Below are 17,923 nucleotides of genomic sequence, written 5' to 3'. Positions count from 1 at the left end.
ATATACCAGTGTATGGGGCCCCAAGATTTCTTTTGCCGGCCCTGGTTACAAGCTAATTTTTTGCTTTGGGTCAATATTCCAAGAAGCAACACTTAGTATGCAAATTATTCATCTATTCCCAGCAAAGCATTCTGGATATTGTGCAATAGTTACACTCTATTGTCCAGTCTCTCTAACAGAAAAGAGGGGAGTGTTTTGTGCACCCATAACCTATAACAATTGTCTTTAACCATCCTTTTCTTGGGGTTGAGCTATTGACCAATGAATGGCTAATGAGGTCAGTACTGCTATCACCACTGAACAACACAGAGCATCACTAGTGTGCAAACACTGGCTAGGTGCAATTTTTGGAAATAAACTTCTCTGAGTTCAAATAACAGAAAAAGAAAGGTGTGTAAATGACTTTAGAGATTAAACATTATTATAATATCTTTAGGTAGATATCACCAGAATGCCCTCGCTAGCGGAGATTTCACACGCACGTGCGTCCCAGTCACTCCGGAGCGGAAACCCTGCCCATCTCCGCTTCAGGGAGACGGGCAGGGTTAGGGGGGAGGCAGTGGAGAGCTCCGCCCAAACGGACGGGGTGCGTGAGTGGCGCGCTGCATATTAATTTGTTCTGTGCCATCAATAGAGAGAAACAATCTGGTTCTCTCCCATCGATGGCAAAACCATTCCACATCGGTCATAAACCATCAATCATTGGGAATCACTGATGGTCGATGGCCATCTCTATTACAAAGTACAATGCATGGATAAAACTTTTTTAAATGTGTACTTTTTTTCTTTTTTTTTCTTTTTTAACAAGGAATTGCATGGTTTCATTTTAGAGTTAGAGGTGTTAGCTGATTTGTGCGGCGGGTGCCGTTGGGGCTGCGGGAGTGATCATACACCTGCACAGGGAGAGAGAGGACAGGCTGCCGCTGCCTTCTCCCGGAGAGGAGACCCAATGGTAGGATGTCAGGGGGGCGGGGCTGGGCAGACGTCATCAATCCCCGCCCCCATGGCAGGCAAACAACGCAATTCACAGGTCCGCAAATTGGGGGAGGGCTTAAAATGATGCAAAATTATGTGATTTGCGTCATTTTAGCCCCACGCCTCGTCACAGATTGACGAAAAACTGCATTTTGTGCAGCATGGAAGGGGGGTGCGGGGGCTGCCTGGCCAATGCGGGAGAATTGCCCACCTTCCCAGGGGGCCGGGAGTTGGACACGATTTTCGGGAGCCTTTCAGCAATTCCGGGAGGGTAGACAAGCCTGAAATACCCCCGATGTTTCAAGGAATTACATCCATCTGTAAAGAATGCACTTATTGTTCTAATAATGTATAATGAACAGTTGAACTATTTTTAACTTCTTATATTTCATGGCAGATTTTCTTTAGTATTGATGAAACTTGGTAACCCGGTCTTCATTGGAATTAACAGCAATGCATCGATCATACGCTGCCTCCTTTGAAAGCCCCGTAGCAATAAAGAGATCCGTCACTCAAAGAGAAATATTTTTGAGGGTGCCTCATTTAATCCTATTATACCACTTCCTACTAACGTGTCAGGTTCACAAGGTTCCAACAACTGTTTTTGCAGGCGACTGAGTCATACACATTGATGCATAAATTGTTTGTCTACAGTACTTTCCACTTGTTTTTATAACTTTATTTTTTGGTCAAGATCGATCGATCTATCTATCTATCTATCTATCTATCTATCTATCTATCTCTCTCTCTCTCTCTATCTATCTATTTATCTATCGTTCGTATAATACAATGAATGTAAAGGAGACTTTTGCTGTAGCGGTGTTGTATCTAATCGCAGTGGGATAATGTGTTTGCCGATAGATGGTGTGGTGTTTTTCCCAGTTGTGCATGTGTACTGTTTCTTCATTTCTGGAAAGATGTTTTGCGCGGTCGGATGCATGATGGATTCCTCCAGATCAGCACATTTATTGCAGTATGAAAATGGTGTACGGAGAGCAGTGTCTCGCATTGGCGCACCATTTGTGAATGAGATCCTCCACAGCCGAAACCTTGGCAGGGTTGGTGACAGCGTGCGCCTGTCCAGGCCGTGGCAATCCTTGATGCTTTTGCGTCCCGCCTCATAACGTTGACACCACCGGAATATGGTACACCGTATGAGACACTGCTTTCCGTACACCACCTTCATCCTGCGATACATTTCTGAAGTATGCTCGCCTTCTACGGATCCATCTATTGTATAAGCTGCATAAACCTCCCCACAGTTTGAATAAACCACATATTGGAGCCGAGCAACATATTCAAAACAATCTTGCCCTACATTCCCCTCAATGTTCGTCTCTTTGGAGGTTATTCTGATCGTAGCGGCCAAACGTGCGTACGTTCGCTATTAACGTACGCTCTCCGTACGCGGCCGTTGGGGTTAAGTCCACCCACAACTCAGCCGCATACGTACGGCCAGAAACAACGTCGAAGGGGAGTGGCGTACAATTGAGCGTACGCCAATGTACACGAACGGACCAGCCCTTACACTCCGACAACTGGCGTACAACAGAGCGTACGCCACCGTTTACGGACGTCTCTCGTCCGTCTTCCCACCGACTTCTTGCGGCTATCTGAGCGTACGCCAGCTTGCACGGACGGGTCCCTATTGTTTTCAATAGAAAACTCAGCTTATGTCACCGCTCGTGAGAGTGAGCGTACGTCCGTGTACGCTGGCATACCCTTCACATATATGGACCTGCAAATCTTGCCTTTCAACTATAATTATGAAAATTAATTAATTGATTGAATTAATTAATGTGCAAAATAGTGGGCATGGGCTTAAAACATTGCTGAAACATCCTTTGTAGGTGTTAGATGTGGTTTATGTTATTGTATCATAAATACAAAACCTATGTTTGTATTAGAGTGAACACGTTGACACATGTCGACTTGTGTAGATTGAGTGTGCTACTGTGTAAAGTCTATGAAAGCACGTAGTGAATGTGTATAACTGTTTAACAAATACCTACCTTAGCATATATAAGCAGGTCTTAAAAAGATTCTTACCTTAAATTAAGCAAACCTTTAAATGTAGAGAAGTATAGAAAGATAAGCTTCCAATGTGTTTGAGTGCTGTGTGTGGCTTGCAGGTAGTGAAATCATGGTTTGGACTTAATAGACTGCAGCATTGCTTATTACATTCAGGTGTATGTGTTTGAGTAGTAATCAGCGTAAATTAGCAAACCCAGGCGCACGCTGGCATGCGGTATCTGTAGGGGTGGTCTGAGGTGGCGGTTGGCGGCCGCCTGTTTTGTGTCCGAAATGAACGGTGCTTTAGGCGATCGTGCGGTAGTAGCACCGTTCATTTTTGGTGCACACCCCCGTGTACACCCATATTTACGCCCATTTTCCCTCATTATTTCGGCCGCTCCCCTCAACACGCCCCTATGCCGCCCCCAATGCCCGTACTCTCGCGTACAGGTTTTTTCGCACGGAGAGACCCGTCCGTAAGCGTTGTGGAGTGTTCGCGCCTGCGCATTAGCGAATGTACGCATGCGCAGATCATGAAAAACCCCGGAACGTACGCGTACGGCCCGGCCGCACCAACCAGAATAAGGCCCTTTGTATCATGTGACATAGCATTCAGCACTAAGGGCCTGATTCAGACCTTATCGCTAGGCTGCATATACTCGCAGACTAGAGAACAGGTCAGCACCGCAGACTGCCCCGCCGAATGCCCGGACCACCCTGCCTCCCCCATATGTACACCGACCATCTAATTATTTCTCTCCCCTTCGGAAATAAAAGTCAGTCTGAACTGAATCTTATTTCAGAAGGAGATAAATGGGGCGGGCGCTGACACCATGTGATGTCAGCCGCCCTCCCCGAGCAGGTATCGACCCACATGCATACCCAGGGGAACACGCAGTGTGTTCCCCTGCACCAGTCCCCTGTCCGCCTCTGGAGCAAACCGCCCAGCAAATGTGAAACTCACCAAAGCCACTTGCGCCCGGGGTTTGTACATGTGCATAAAAGCACATAAGCAAACCCCAAACACCGGGACAGGGGCCGAATTCTGAACTCTGCTGGTCCCCTTCTGTGCCACAATGTAATACTCCTCCCAACCCCCCCCCCCCCCCACACATGTATAACATTGGAGCCCAATCCTGCCATCCTGCCACTAGGATATACATCCCAATATGTCGGGGGTTAGTAGTGGCTGCCATCCACATGCTTTGTTGGCATTTGTCTCCTTGGTGTGCAGTAGGCAATACCTACTGATGGACACACCCTTAAGCTGGGCACACCCTTAAAATGGGTATTCCAATGTTTTTTTAGAACAATATATTGGGCACATATTGGGCACATAGTTTAATGTGTACTGGGGGTACACATGCTCCCACGAGTCATATGCCGGGCCGTCCAATGAGACATGCGGCACAGCCAATGGGATGCCCCGGCAAGTGGCGGGATGCAGGGCATGAGTATTGCACAATCACATGATCTGTCGCTCAGTGTCTATGGGACGACCGATGTATCATTACATCAGTCGTACCATCAGTCAGTAGCATTTCATTCAGTGTGTCCCAAGCTTTATACCCTTATCTCAGCTTGGGAGGCCCCTGATGTTGGGAGATATGATGGACTTTGACATAAAACACAGTGGGGAAAATGTATTAAGCCTGGTAAATTGATAAAGCAGTTACAAAGTGGAAGGTGATTACACACCAGCCAATCAACTGTGTTTCAAAAATGACAGTTAGGAGTTGATTGACTGGTGCGTTATCTCGTTCCACTTTATCATCGTTTTATCACTTTACCAGGCTTAATGCATCTGCCCCAGTGTAGGGTATATGTACCAAATCTAACGAGAACCAATTAGCTTCAAGCTGTCATTTATAATGGACATTCTATAATATGATAGTTAGAAGTTGACTTTCTCCTTTTGAAGCTTTGATACATCTCACCTTCGTACGAATGACTGCCCCCGCCACCCAGTGAATATCCCCGCCGCACTGTGAATGAATGTTTTGCATAAACATCCTTTTGCAGTTTAGCGTGTGGGTACGAAATCATTCGATGGTCGCTGACAAATCTAAGTCAGTCTGGGCTGACTGACTTAGACTTGTGGCATCCTGGTCCGAGAATTGGGTGAGCGGCTGATGTCCCATGATGTCAGTCAGCCGTGTCCGGAAGGCAGGTGCCTATCCGTGTTTACATGGGGACACCCACCGTTTTCCTGGGTGCACCCACCATTTTCGTGGGTACGCCAAGGATGCAAATGCCCCCTGCCCTCTTACATCCCATAACCCCCCCCCCCCCCGCCACCTGTGTGAGCGCTACGCCGACTATGCAAGTCGTCTAAGGCGCCCACACAGACAGGGCCGGCGCCACCACTAGGCAGCCTTAGGCATTTGCCTAGGGCGCCGGCCACTGGAGGGCGGCAATTGTGAGCAGGACCCCACAGGATGGAGGTAAGTGCCGCCGCTGCTTCACCAACCCCACCCCCCCTCTCCGTGGAGTGATTTAGCGGCATCGCCCATGGAGCGATGCAGCATCACCCGCCCCCCACCCCCATGAAGCGACCCTGCGCACATTCCCCCCCCCCCCGTGAACCAAAGGAGCCAGCAGCGCAGCATCACCCGGCGGCAGCGCAGCATCACCCGGGCACATCGCACCCCACAATGGAGCGACGTGTTGGCCGCAACGCAGCTGTCCCCCCGCCCATTGGAACAGGTGAGCACCGGGGCGCCCCCCTCCCTATCCCGCCTGGGGTGCTCCGGTGACTTGCACCGGCACTGCACACAGAAGCCCTGCCCATGCTCATATGAGAATTTGCTCATGCGCCGACTTTAAACATCGGTCACCTGTGCAAACACGGGTTCCGATTCAACTAGAATGAGGGCCTAAGTACCAACTATTCAGCTCCTGTTATTTTTGAAACATGACCTGTAACATGGCGGAGCACTTACACGGTGTCCACGTCGACTGAGTCGACATTCAGGACAAAAAAACCTGTGAAAAACTTGTGTCGACCTTCCCATGGTCGACCTAAAGTAAACGCCTTACAATTGCTCGGGTGCCCTCGGGGGGAAATTGCATAGAATTCATAAAATACCAAACAGCGGTACTCTGAGACTGGGTAAGAGCAAGATTCTGCATAATGTTATAGTTTGTGGCTATGTACTAACAGAATAATGCCTCATGCACAATGATAATTACCTCCACAGATCACAGCCCCCTTATTATCAATGGGAACAATGATCTAACCCCCATCTGCTAAACTCTGAAAGCTTTCAGTTTCTCCACAGTAGTTTACACCCTCTTCAGAGAGATCTTTCAATCCCCCACCAAGCCTCATTCCTCTGCCAGCATCGATCTCGGAAACTGGTGCGCAATGTCATATTCCCCCAAAATGCTGGGGATTCCACCAAAATACTGGGGAACAGAGGTGTAAGTTTATCCCAGTTGCCCAGAGGCAAGTTGAAATTTGGTGCCCCTCTCCCCATAAAAAAAAAAGTTGTGACAGTCGATTGTGGGTCAGTATCAGACTCAGCCATCTACAGCATAAATCAGTGTTCAGTGGTGGGTCCCATCTCACAGTCCAGCAGCAGCAGCAAAGAGCAGCAGCTGAGGGTGTACTGTTGCTTGCTGCAGCACAGGCTGAGTGGTACCAGACAGGAGCTGTCATGTCCCCTATTGTAGGTGTTAGCAAGGTTCCAGGGGCAGAACTGATTAACTCTGCAGCAGCAGCAAGTGCACCAAACAGCTCCATTGAAAGAGCAGCAGTCACACTTGGATCCCACTGTAAACCAGCAGGTGCCTCTTTAGGGCTTGGAGCTCGGAGGCAGGAATCTCTGGGAGTTACACCCCTGGGAAGTCCCTTAACTCATAGGGGGCCAGATGTGTCAAGCTTCAAAAAGTGGAGAATAATAAACAACCAGCCAATCAGCTCCTACCTGTCATTTTTAAACCCAGTCTGTAACATGGAACTTAGGGCCTGATTGGCTGGTTGTTTATCACTCTCCACTTGATGGGGTTTTTTTTATACATCTGGCCCAGGGCACAGCTCTTATCGCTACTGCTGTCCCGGTGGGTTTCCCTGTGTACAAAGAGCTGGCACAATACAAAATGTTAATAACTCAGGCAGCTCAGCGATTATTAATACATACGGCCCTAAGTCATTGGTTCCCAAACTGTGTGCTGTGGAACCATGGGGTGCCTCTGGGCACTTGCAGGGCTGTCTTAGTGGTGCTGTGTAATAAATTCCGATACTCTAGAGCAGGGCTCAGGGAACATTTTTTACCTTTTAGACAAAAATATATTTAGATACGGCGATGTTACCCCCCTTGATTCTAAAGGAAGGAAATCATATAATTGGAATACAGACTGTACCCCCAGAAATTGATGATATATAATGCTAGTACGGTACGCAGCCTGGCAGCAATTGATGATGATGATGATTACCATGTAGGGCAGTATGTGGTACATACATGGTAATCATCATCATTATCAGCCAGGCTGTGTGTGGTATAGCCATTGATAATGTGACATCCGTCATTATTTGAAGATGATATAGTGACAGTCTATGTAAAATCTTTCCCCTAGACTAGAGATGGGTATACCTTGACAGGAGCCTATAACGAGGCAAAGAAACTCGGCCCCACAGTGGCAGAACAGACTGCGCGCTGCCGATATGGCGCAGCAACTAGTCAATTCTACTGAAGAAGCGGGCGGACTTGGAGGCGGGGCCCAGGGCATAACACAGGGAAGCGTGTTATGCACAAGGGCCTGATGCACTGCACTGTGTCAGGTTCTTGTACACTACAGTACTGTAACACTCACACAGCCGTGCATGCATATAGAATCTGTAAATATAGATTCTATTTGCAATGAAATGACATTCCTGGGGGTAATGGACAGTTGCGCTGCCGAGACACAGCCGGGCATGTATTTGAATCTATATGAATGCCCTGCTGTGTCTCGACAGCGCGACCCTCCATTACCCTCAGGAATTTAATTTTTACCCCTTTTTGGGTCATTTACCCCTGTTCCCTGACCACTACTCTAGAGCACTGTAACTAAGAAACGTTTGGGAACCACGGCCCGAAGTGATAAAATATTGAAAGCAATTTGATGTGATCACATCCGTTTGTGCCTGGTAACTATTTTGTTTGAAAATAAAAATACAATTCACCTACAATAAATATTTATAAATATTTATAAATTGGACAATTTTATAAGAGTGTGAAAACTAACATTAAGTAAAAATTCAGAGATATTGATAATAGCCTTTCAATTTGCATAAACAATTTTGAGTCCTGCTAAATTTATTATTGAAAAACTGAAAATGATTATATTACATTATTAACCCTTCGAGTGCCAACAACTCTGTGAGAGATGTGCAATATATCCGCTAAAATTGCCAGCAACACTCACATCTACATAAGTATAATTAAATGATGTGTGTGTGTGTGTGTGTGTGTGTGTGTATGGATGTTAACAATTGCAGGGGGTGTGGGCTGTGTGCCGAGGCACAGGCTACTGCTGCAGCTACCTCCCTCCCCTGCTCAGCACACAGCACTGAGCAGCGTGCGCTAAGCGGGGAGAGAGGCTGTGCTGCTGCGGCAGCCTCTGATCTCTATCTCTACTGCAGAGACCGGGCAGTGGGGGAAGGAGGGCGTGGGTCTCTCCAACAGACCTGGGACTGGGTAAAAAGTACCCGCTCACCCCCTCTTGGGACTGAATACAGCAGATGAGCAGCAGTGGCCGGCAATGATGTATGTGCACCTATCAGCGCTCGCCGCTCATCATTGGTCCGTACACACTGAAAGCAGCTTAAACGGTAAAAGTGGTAAAAATTGCCCAGGGTGTATGTATGGGTCTATATAGAGTCCATGAAAAGTCCAGGGATCAGCGACAATAGCAGAACATCGTTTCAAACAATTTGCTGTTGGTTTTCCACAGGGGCTTGAGGCCTATTTTATGCAGATATTGTGCAAAAGAAAGGGAGCAGGGTAGAGGCGCAACTAGATATTCGTAGGCCCCATAGCATAAGTTTGAAAGGGCCCCCTATTTAGCAACTGATGGGGATAAATGTATGCAAAACTTATTAGTTTGACAGCACAGATGGGCCCCCTTCAGCTCTGGGCCCCATAGCAGCTGCACCCCCTGCACCTATGGTAGTTACGCCCCTGGAGCAGGGTAATCTGGCACCACAGACTGTGGGAACCAAGCGGAGCCCTGCCTTTGTGACATATGTAATGGGGTACAGGGTAATTAAACGGATGCACTCCTGGTTTTACATCACAATGTACAGTATAAAGCTGTATATCTGTTTCACATGTTACCTGTCCACTTGGGTATTATAACAAACGGGAGATGTAGACGGTCAGTTTATTGGACGTTATTAATACTTTATTTTTTTCAGATATAATGTGCTTTTTAAAATCTACTAAGAGAATATATATATATATATATATATATATATATATATATATATATATATCCAAATTGTAAAGTAGCACTCACAATATTCCTGGAGACGTTTGCTGGGGTGCCAGATAAGCCCAGGCTTCACAGAGGGGATCATATGTGTGCCAATCCATATCCAACGAGGGAAACAGTTTCCACAGAGCGCACTCACCAGACTTCAGAAAAATAGTTTAAAACTTCCAAATTTTAATTCATCCTTTTAAAATTCAACATGGTAGTCTACCATGTTGAATTTTAAAAGGATGAATTAAAATTTGGAAGTTTTAAACTATTTTTCTGAAGTCTGGTGAGTGCGCTCTGTGGAAACTGTTTCCCTCTTTGGATATGGATTGGCACACATAGGATCCCCTCTGTGAAGCCTGGGCTGGCACCCCAGCAAACGTCTCCAGGAATATTGTGAGTGCTACTTTACAATTTGGATATATTGGAGGACTTGTTGTTTAGTCACTCTTTAAAGTGCACCCATTTGAAGTTGAAACCAATTGGAGCACCTTGTGGACATATCTAATTTTCTGTAGTCCATTGATAATACAGTCTATTGTGGATCTGCTTAGTCCCTTGCTAGAGTAATTGCTCTATATGTTTTTATGCATATATGTTTCTTTTTGGTGTATATATCTTTTGTTTGCTGTCCAGGCCCATATATAGTGGTATTTACCACCCCAGTGTCATTTCCTGTGCTTGTTTGTGCATTTCCAATATGGCGGCCGGCATGGGTATTCTTGATGAGAATATGCTTAGCGATGCTGAGAATGTACAAATAAGCCTGACGGATGATGAGGTTGATAAATTCCTGTTTTCAGAGGTGGATTTTGAGAGATTGCCCTCACAAACTCCATCTGATAGATTTAACAAGCTGATGAAGATTAAAAAACGTGAAATAGATCTGCTATTACATGGGCAGTTTTTATCGGATTACTACCGAAGAAAGCGAGTCCCACGAGGTTTTAGGATTGCCAATACCCCCACCATCGGGCGCAGGAACCCTGGTTTCTGTGTGAGATGGTGTGGGGTATTGAACAAATGTTCGCTAGATCTGATAGCTCTAGTAATAGAGGAAGTAAGTGGTGAGCTCGCTAAAATAAAAATTGACATTAAAGAACTGGAGAAGGAATCATTAACCATATTAAAAAGTGACAAGAGTGATGATTGGCTGGGCCTTCTACAAGAACAGGTTGAGAGGTATAAAACAGAGTTGGTAGCTTTTAAACGAAAGAAATTGGAACAAGTGGAACATGATTACCAGCAGCACAATGTGTACCGTTGGCTGGCTGGTGATGATAAATCCCGGGGCAATCCAGGGGGTAGATTTAAAAACCGCTATAGGGGCCAGTACTCCAGGAAGGGGGACAATAGTGATAGATTTAATTCCTATTCTTCATCAGAAACGGAATCTGGTGATATGCTGCCACCCTCGGGGGCCTCCACTAGCTCAACAAGGGTTCCTTTTTTAGGGAAAGGCCTGGGCCTGCGAGATGGCCTAAGAATAGAAAAAGAGCACACCCGAGGCGCGGCGGGTGGAAGAAAAAGGGGCCGCCCGAGGGGCAGCAAATCGACCCGGAATTAATCTTTAATCTATCTTCCCACGCATTAACAAAAGCAGAGCAATCCCTTTTATTAAAAGGCTTATCTTTCATTCCCACAAATCCCCATGACACCTTTAAATGGCAAATAGATCAGTATAAAATTGGGAGAAAAATAAGATTGCGGGAATATTTCGATAATAAACCACCAGACCCCTCACGAAAAGAAATGGCCATTAAACCTTTCAAGAAACCGAGTCATTTCGATCCACCCTCCTATAATGCAAGTCTGAAGACTTTTCTACGAGTAGTTGACAGAGATTGTAAAAATTCAGCGGTTAGGAACAACAAAAGTACATTTGACAATCTAACCAGTGAGGAAAGACATGCTCTAACTTCTTTAAAAAATAACAATAATCTGGTTATAAGAAACGCCGATAAAGGCGGGGCAGTTGTCCTACAGGACTTCTCTGTTTACAACGGAGAGGTCATGAGACAGCTGGCGGATGTACTAACCTACCAGAAAGTCCCTATAAATCCAATGCCATCAGTAAAAACTAAAGTCGATTCCCTCCTTGCCCTAGGCAGTAGCCAGGGCTGGCTGGATGAAGATGAGGCAGCGTTTTTGACAGTAGAGCATCCGGTTTGTCCGGTGCTCTACACATTACCAAAGGTACACAAAACTTTGGATAACCCTCCAGGACGGCCCATTATTTCGGCCAGGGGCTCTGTTTTACAACCCCTGGCGAAATATTTGGACTATTACCTGCAGCCCCTTGTGAGGAATACAGGAACCTACCTGAAAGATACTGGTCATTTGCTTTGTGATTTAGACCAACTGGGGGTTCTCCCTGATGAATATGTTTTAGGCACACTGGATGTATGCTCGTTATACACTATTATACCCCATTCAGAGGGTTTGCAAGCAATTAGGGAGGCGTTGACCCAAAGAAATGAGGGTGGACCCCCTACTGAATTTTTGATATCTATGCTTGAGACTGTGCTTAGAGAAAATCATTTCATGTATGAGGGCATGCATTACATCCAGTTGGCTGGCACGGCTATGGGGTCCAATGTGACCCCTAGCTATGCCAATTTGTATATGGATGCCTATGAACGGGTTAACATCATTCCAGCATATCACGATTGTTTGATATATTTTAAGCGTTTCATAGATGACATATTTGTGATATGGAAAGGCACCAAAGAAACGTTCCATCAAATGGTAGAGACGCTTAACAACATCAACAGCCCAGTTCGCTTCACAGCAGAGTGCGATCCGATCCAAATAAATTTTCTGGACGTGACAATCTTTCGCAATGAGAGAGGTCTGCAGTATACCCTATATAGGAAGGAAACAGACCGGAACACTCTTTTATGGGCTACCAGTCACCATCCCCCCCAGTTGAAGTCCAACTTGCCGGTATCCCAGCTCTTGAGGGTCATGCGCAATAACTCTGACCCTGGGCGTGCTGAGATTCAGATCCAGGACTGTGTTGACCGATTCATCACGAGGGGTTATAGTAAACACGATGTCCAACAAAGCCTAATAAAAGCTAGAGCCACTCACCAGAGCATCGCACGAAGAGCCCCCCAGTCCAATGATGACAGAATTGTATTGAACATACACTGTGACACCAATCTTAACATCACGCAGAAGTCATTGAAGAAAAACTGGCACCTTGTAGCAACGGATCCAGCATTCAAAAAGCTACAACATACTAAACCTCTAATCAGTATCACCAGAGGACGCAACCTTAAGGATACCCTATACCGTACCAGTACTAAACACACTATGACGGCTGACACCATGTGGTTATCTAAGAAAAAAGGTTGCATAAAATGTCTTGGCTGTACCACATGCCAAGGGTTGATTGTGGGTCAGTACTTCTGTCACCCGCATAGCGGAAAGAAGATTCAGTTACGTCACAAATTACACTGTCTCTTGGACCATATAGTATATTTTCTCACGTGCCCTTGTGGGCTAATGTACGTCGGAAAAACTGTGAGGACACTATGTGAAAGAATGGCCCAGCACAGGTACACAATAAGAGAAGCATTGTCAACTGGTGTCACTGACAAACCTGTAGTGGCCCATTTTTTAAAGGAGAGGCACCAAGTCTCCAATCTTCGGTATATGATCATTGATTGGATAGCACCCAATCCAAGGGGTGGTGATCGTGGACTGTCTCTACTCAAAAAAGAGGCCTATTGGATACATTATTTGGAGACAATCTCACCAAGAGGCCTTAATGAGAAGAACACTTTTTCAATTTTTCTGGATAACTAAGGAATAGGGCAAATTTGCATGGATGATATATGCCCTTGATATAGAAGTTTTTTTCCTGTGTTTTATGGCTTGGTTTAACATTAGTATGATTTCTGATTCTTTTTATGTTTCTCCGTTTTCTTCAGTTGTTGTAAATATTATTTGGTAGGTGACACAAGGGTTAATATGGGCTCTGGACAGCGATGCATATATCCTGTGGCTGATTGACTGATTGATTCAGTCTCCCCACGGGTGTGTGTATTTTTATCTAATTGTTTTTATATTACATGTGTAATTTGATGTAATAGTCAGCGATGACATGCTTCCCCTGCTCGAAGGCTCTTCTTTGTCTACAATAATTAAGCCCGCTTTAGTATTTAATATATACTTCCTAATAGCCTGCTTCCGCCTTGATGGAACGCAGGAAGGGAAGGGATAACATATTGGACATTCTGGTGGAACGCACATAGCGTCACATCCGGTAGAATTGCATGTGACCGGTGAATAATGATTATGTCTGCTCTAATATCCACTCCTTAATCCTGCTTCCGCTGTGGTGGAACGCAGGATGTGAAAGCCCAATGTATGAGACCCGCGGATGGAACGCACGTAGCGTCACATCCGGCGGAGCGTCAGATGACTGGGTGCTTTGAGGGAAGTCCGAGTGACTACTTTCCCTCTATGGAACGCACGCTGTGCGGAAACAGCGGTGATATAGGAGTGCATATGGAGCGCACGCCACACTATGAGTGAGCGGCGGGAGTCTCCACATCAGGACAGGTATGTTACATAATTTAACAGCTGGCTGTTTGAGTAATACTTACCCCGATAGGCTGGGTACTTACCATAATGGGCGGACCTTGTAGCATTTAAGGCTGGACGCAGGGGGATAGTGTTATCGCTGTCAGCAGGAGATCAGGCTGGAGTAAGGTCTTGAAAAAGGGTCGTGCAATGGCCCGAAACGTCGACTACCATGTTGAATTTGAAGGATGAATTAAAATTTGGAAGTTTTAAACTAAAAAAAGACTACCATGTTGAATTTTAAAAGGATGAATTAAAATTTGGAAGTTTTAAACTATTTTTCTGAAGTCTGGTGAGTGCGCTCTGTGGAAACTGTTTCCCTCGTTGGATATGGATTGGCACACATATGATCCCCTCTGTGAAGCCTGGGCTTATCTGGCACCCCAGCAAACGTCTCCAGGAATATTATGAGTGCTACTTTACAATTTGGATATATATATATATATATATATATTCTCTTAGTAGATTTTAAAAAGCACATTATATCTGAAAAAAAATAAAGTATTAATAACGTCCAATAAACTGACCGTCTACATCTCCCGTTTGTTATAATACCCAAGTGGACAGGTAACATGTGTGTATATATATATACACCTGCTGTACCTGTTACACTGTTTAGCTCACTAAAGAATTGAATATTATTGCTGGAGTGCTGCATCTGTTCTTTGTCTCTATAATGCTGTTGCATAGTGCGGGCACCCGCCAAGGACTTTATTGATTTGTGGCTGTGCTGGACCCTCTTGGACTTTATATAAATATATATATATATATATTTATATATTTTTTATATATATATATATATATATATATATATATATATATATTTTATATATATATATATATATTTTATATATATATATATATATATATTTTATATATATATATATATATATATTTATATAAAGACCACAAACACCTGCACTCTCACTCACCAAGGATATCACCAACGGGTGCCCTTAAGGCAGAATATGCCATGTACAATGTGCCCCAAATACAGTAGACCGATCCCAAGTCAAAGATCAAGAGCAATCTGCAGATCAGATATTTGAAAAAAACTTTTACATTTATTTAAAAAAAAAAATCAAAAAGACTCCACACTCTAAAATTTCGGCCTATACCCACACGCACACACATTTTTTTATTTGCATGTGACAGGCTCAATTCAATGTATACAGCTTATGAAAATAAGTGATCACCCTTCAGCACTGACAGCCTTCTCTATAAGAAATTACAATGTGAAGGATTCTCTGGATTTCATGTATGACTGTTACTTACTATAAGATTGAACTGGTAGATTCGATAAGACATTAGGCCTCTGCTTATTTTTCTGCTTTGGAAATTGAATGCAGCTATGTTGAAAGCATAGAAGAGAATAGGATGACTGCAATCACACACAATAGGATGACTGCAATCACATGGGGGGGTTATTCTAGTTCATTCTTTCTGACAAAATCCTTCTTAGATGGACAAAACCATGTGCACTGCGGGTGGGACAGATGTAACTTGTGCAGAGAGAATTAGATTTGGGTGGGGTTTTTCTTCAAAGTGAGATCTATATTGCAGTGTAAAATCATGCAGTCAGTATTTTCCCTGCACAGAAACAAAAAAACTCACCCAAATCTAATTCTCTCTGCACATGTTACATCTGCCCCCCTGCAGTGCACATGGTTTTGTCCATCTAAGAAGGATTTTGTCAGAAAGAATGAACTAGAATAAACCCCATGGACACGTATATCTGACATGAACTGAACTGACTTGTGTATGAATGTGCATAGCCGTTCTATAATAGTATACACTAATAATTTGCACAGTGGTAGTTTTCTATCAGTGAAATTTATGTAATTGCCTTTTTTTTAAAGTTTATGGACTAATCATTTATATTATTTGCATTTCATACTATAGATTTACATTTTATTTATTAGCCATTTCTGTTACTGTAAGTAACTGCAAAGAAAGTGGGCTTACCTTGTTGTAATTGTATGTTCCCATGTTGTTACCAATATAGGTCTCCATTATTGTACAGCGCCGCGGAATATGTTGACTTTTTTTCTTTAAAAAAAATTATTTAGTGCCGTAGTTCAAAAAAAAAAAACTCGGAAAGAGAACGGATTTACAATATATACACCACACTATGAACAACATTTTGTTTTGCATTATGTTTTTAATTAACCCTTTGAGTGCCAACGCCGCTGCGAGAGATCCTCAAAATATCCGCTAAAAACGTCGGCGCCGCTCACACAGCGACTCTGTCCTTTTAGTAGAAATAAATACAGATACAGCTGAAGTTTATTTAACTATTGCACCCAAAAAAAAAAAAAAAAAAAGGCGCTGGCGAGCGACGCCGGCATTTTTAGCGGATATTTTGAGGATCTCTCGCAGCAACTTTGGCACTCAAAGGGTTAATACAAAAAAAATGATTAGAAATGTATTACAAGATACGATTCTTGTGATAAATGTCTATGCAGTCATTGTAACGCTGTACAATATGGAACACACTATAGAACAAAAAAAAAAAGAACAGGCGCTGGCGAGCGACGCCGGCATTTTTAGCGGATATTTTGAGGATCTCTCGCAGCAACGTTGGCACTCAAAGGGTTAATGAAAAAAAAATTATTAGAAATGTATTACAAGATACGATTCTTGTAATAAATGAATATGCAGTCCTTGTAATGCGATACAATATGGAACACACTATAGAACAAACAATATCTATAGGTACAATGAAAGTCAGGAGAATGGAGCTGCTATTGAGCAATGGAATTCTAGCCTTGGAAACAGACTGTTGGATGCTGCAGGAATGTAACTGTGGGTCTCTCCTGCCTACTGCACCAGCTTGGAGCAGATCAGCGCTGCTAAACCTCATTTAGCACAGGCAGGCCATCACCTGGGAATTGTGTCTGAGCTGGGGTATAAAGTGCTGACTGTATCTCCCTGGGAATTACTCGGCCAACAAGCCATGAAATGTTACTGCATAATTATTCTTTTACCCAGGGCCCATTAGAAGTGATCCACAGTGAAAGAAAATTTAATTAGCGATCAGCTAGAAAGACTATTATATTTTGAAGCGTTTAAGGTGGAATCCACTGGGGGGAAAAGCAATGGAGATGTCATGTAAAGTGTACCATCTTGATTTTTCTATTAAATAGAGAACCACCTGAGTGTTTGCATTTATTGGAAGAGAAATGCAGGTTTTATTTTTTTAAACCAGCTGGTACTCTAAGCACTGGAAGTAGAGGTAGTCACCTATTGGAAAACCAGTTAGAAGTGTGTGAATTATACTCAGATAGAAATGTCAATTCCTGTTACATTTAGCTTAGCAATTATTGACCATAGAGGCAGGATCAATGTCACACTGGTCTTTTATGTGGGGAAAATGTTCTGCTGCTAAACGTGTTAGCTCTGCGATGAGTCTATGGGAACAGTATAGCGGAAAATATAAAAATTACATTAACATGATAAGATATATATATATATATATATATATATATTATATTTACATTGTATAAAAACAACACCAATTCATAATAGAACAAATAATAAAACGTCACAAGGCTGAAAGCTGGATACACCACACACACACACACACACACACACACACACACACACACACACACACACACACACACACACACACACACACACACACACACACACACACACACACACACACACACGTTTTCTATATATGTGACCTATAAATGGGCCAGTGCAGTGTTTACAATAGTAAAAATCTACCTCAAAATAACATATTCATCAAAGGTGATAACTGAAGCTATTGCGAGGAAAATACAGCTGCTAATATCTGAATATCAATTCGGGAAAATAGAAAATCTGACGATCATTTTGGTTCACAGGAAAAAACCGCGATGTGATTCAC

At 43.8% G+C, this 17,923-nt stretch overlaps 1 long non-coding RNA gene and 1 other non-coding gene across 3 annotated transcripts in view; both read left to right on the top strand.

The window, feature by feature from the left end:
* The window catches only part of LOC146079719 (uncharacterized), a 177,415-nt gene that overhangs the window by 13,452 nt on the left and 146,040 nt on the right, over positions 1-17,923 (top strand). The gene's annotated exons all lie outside the window — the stretch shown is intronic.
* Positions 229-355, top strand: LOC146005917 (U4atac minor spliceosomal RNA). Its single transcript, XR_014444076.1, has one exon. It is a non-coding gene; the product is annotated as a U4atac minor spliceosomal RNA (small nuclear RNA).

The sequence above is a fragment of the Crinia signifera genome, chromosome 5, assembly GCF_055691185.1.
Source record: "Crinia signifera chromosome 5, ASM5569118v1, whole genome shotgun sequence".
In the NCBI taxonomy this organism is placed as follows: domain Eukaryota; kingdom Metazoa; phylum Chordata; class Amphibia; order Anura; family Myobatrachidae; genus Crinia; species Crinia signifera.
The sequence above is the reverse complement of the archived record's forward strand: the minus strand, read 5'-3'. Positions and strand labels throughout refer to the sequence as shown.